This window comes from Mytilus californianus, unplaced genomic scaffold (assembly GCF_021869535.1).
Source record: "Mytilus californianus isolate M0D057914Y unplaced genomic scaffold, xbMytCali1.0.p SCAF_8, whole genome shotgun sequence".
In the NCBI taxonomy this organism is placed as follows: Eukaryota; Metazoa; Mollusca; class Bivalvia; order Mytilida; family Mytilidae; genus Mytilus; species Mytilus californianus.
In genome coordinates, this window is record NW_026262734.1 from 46797923 (window position 1) to 46801355 (window position 3433).

Consider the following 3433-nt stretch of genomic DNA (forward strand, 5'->3'; position numbering starts at 1 on the left):
CAGTCATGTCGGAGCATTATTGTGGAAGATCGAGTATGCTGTGAGAAATAGCATGACTGGAGTGAGTTGCACAGACGAAACTGCCAAGTGGAACCGAGGAACTACCAGGAACATTGAACCAAAGCCACTTGTCAGTATTCAGCTGAAAAAAAAACAAAACTTGGTGGAAATATGATGGGTAACGAAAGTGTCCCTGGACTGCGAGATACACTATTTTATGTTTCAAAAGAGGAATTTAGAGAAGCCATCAATGCCTCACCAATGCTACCTTTATTTGAAATCAAAGGAACAATCATGAACAAAAGTAACCCGTCAGTTCGTACTAAAGAAAGTATTGAACAAGTTCATGGTGAACATACTGATTTGTCATCATGTGCTAAATGTGTGCAGTTTCTTTCTAAATATGTGTTCCTGACGGATTCCCAAGTAGTTAGATTACAGACTGAAACAACACTTCATTCCAAATGCACATTATGGAAAGACTGTAGAAAGTTAAGAATAACTTCCAGCAGTGCTCACAAAGTGCCAGTTAAGGAAACAACAGACAGCACGAACTTTATACGTGAACATTTACACCCAAAATATGTTGGAAATAAATATACTAAACATGGCCAGCAGGGAGAAATAGATGCAAAAGTGTATCTGAACCCTAATGGACATCAAGTCCTAGAGAAAGGCATGGAACTTTTGATGGACAAAGTCTACTAGAAAACAAGTGTGCAGTGCCTTCTTCTAGTTGATCAACATTAGATCAACTATTTGAATCTGGAAAATATGATGTCGAAAAAGATGAAAATGAAGATCTTGTTGTAAAGGAAAAAGGGAGCAGAGGAATTTACGTACAAGTTCAGCTCACTATGTATTGTACGGGATTAAAACAGTGCAAGTTGCTTGTATGGCTGGGCGTAGATGAACATAAATATATTGACATTTTGTAAAATGAGACTTACGTTAATAACCAAGTCACCAGATTAAAAAACATTTATGTAAAAAAACTTCTTCCATGTTTAGTTAATGAGATCCAGGATGACCGTATGATGATGAGCAAAGCTTTTGTAAAGTTTATGCATATTTAATAATATATATAAATACATGTTCATTTGCTTAACTTGAGCAGTCAGATTTTGAAGAGAATGTATAATTTATAAATGAACACCGATGTAAGTGCTTATTTTGAATTGAAAATTATTTTATTTGTTTTAAACTAAAAAAAAAAAATCCCTTTTATTGCTTTAGTTGTTGGTTTACCTAAACATATATATACAGTCCGCCAAAAGTTAAGCACCACCTATTTTTATTGCATCGAAATGTTTTTCATTTAAAAAAATCAGTTAATCCTCGAAAAAGAGAAAATATTCATGTAGCAATTTTGCTAAAATATACCATAAACAAACAGCAGACTTAAGTTTGTTCACGTATGCAGGTTCTATGCATTTGAAATTTGCGTTCATAGAAATACTGAAAATTACACAAATCAGAAAAGGAATTTAAGTTTCACTGTGATTTAATTTTTTTACAACAATTAATCACCCAATATCATTAAAAGTCTCTACAAATAATCTTTGGTATGTTCGGCAAATTTAATGTCAATATTTGAGTCAATAGGATGTGTAACACCCTCTCTTCCGGTACAGTTTCATAACACGGAGTCTCATACTCTGTACAAGCCTTCTGAACTTTAGTTGAGCAAATTTATTCCATTCAGCAACAATTGCGCTTCTTAAATCGCTAAGATTTTGCAAAGGTGGATCTCTGCGATTGAGATTTCTGCCAATGGCATCCCAGACATGTTCGATAGGATTCATGTCTGGAGACATGGAAGGACAAAAGATAGTGTCAATGGCTTCTTGCTCTTTGTACTCTTTGTACTCGGTTACAATCCTTGCCCTGTGTGGTCTAGCATTGTCGTACATGCACAAGGGTCTTGAAGCAAATAGAGGATTATCAAAATGAGGGACTACAATGTTTGTTAGCACCAAATCCCTGTATGTCTGTCCGTTCATGTTACCCTGCAAAATATGCATACCCACCTTACAACAGTATGATAAGAAACCCCATACTGTAACACCACCAGCAACGTATGCAGTCGTTGGGCAAATGATGTTTTGGTCATTAGCAGTTTTATTTCCACGGAAAATTCGTATTCTGCCGTCTATTGGTCGTAACAGAAACTGACTCTCATTTGACCAATGAACATTTTGCCAGCTTCTCATGTCCCAGCGTCGATGGTCATTAGCCTTTTGAAACCTGATTATACGGTGCCTGGCTGTTAGGGCAGGTCTCTTGACAACACGACGTGCTCTTAGGTAGCCTCTATGAAGTCGACGGACCAATGTTCGAACACTAACATGACCACTTTGACGCCAGTGGTGTCTAAGTTGTGGGGCAGGAGTAAATGGGTTGGCTTTTGCAACCAATAAGGAGTCTGTCATCACGATCAGTACTTAAACGGGGTCTTCCGGACCTTGGTGTATCAATTACAGTTCCTGTGTCAACATGACGTTGTAAAAATCTGAAAATGACGGTGTGTTTAACATTGAAATGGTTACCTATGCAACTAGTGCTCCTACCGGCATTTGACATGTCAATTGCTTGTCAAGGTTCAGTCACATATAACTTACCCCCTGCCCTATTTCACAGTGACTTGGTGAAGGTCAAATTTCACATGTACGCGGGGCATTAGGAAGATGATTTAAAGGCATTGAAACAGTGTATTCGAAAAAGAGCAGATGACCTTTGATAAGAAATTGCTTGACGTGTTGATCGAATTTTTTTTTTTGGTCGTAATGAATTTTCTTAGTGTATGTTATAGGCAATTCATAACACCAAACATAAATATTATTTTCGCAATAGTTAAAAAAATATTCCCAGTTATATTTGGGTGGTGCTTAACTTTTGGCGGACTGTATATTATTCGTAAGATGTGGTATGATTGCCAATGTGTGTATTCTTCAAACAACTTGATTGTCACTTGTGTGATTACAATGTATAGTCATGTACATTTTTTACATGTATATTATGTAAAAAGCATCACTTGTTGTGTAAATTAAGGGGGTACCCAACACTATACCCCCCCCCCCCCCCCCAAAAAAAAAAAAAAACCTGTCGTTAAATTTTTCTTGTTTTTATCTCATTGATAAGTTAGGCCTAGCTGAACATCATGTAAAATTTTTTAAAGATTTGAACCGTTGGTAAAAAAGATATGGCCACCGAAAATTGCATGGGTCACATGCTAATTTCGGTCGATTTTTGAAGTTCCAGAAATATGGGTATAGGGGATTACATGTTATTTTTTTTTTTTAATTAAACCTAAATTGACTAAAGCATAGTTAATAGTGATTAATCAGTTAATTTTAAGTTGATTGATACCCTTTACTTGTAAGTTTTTGTTTCTAAATTTAAATTTTAGTCTGAAATAAAATGGGGGGTCTAA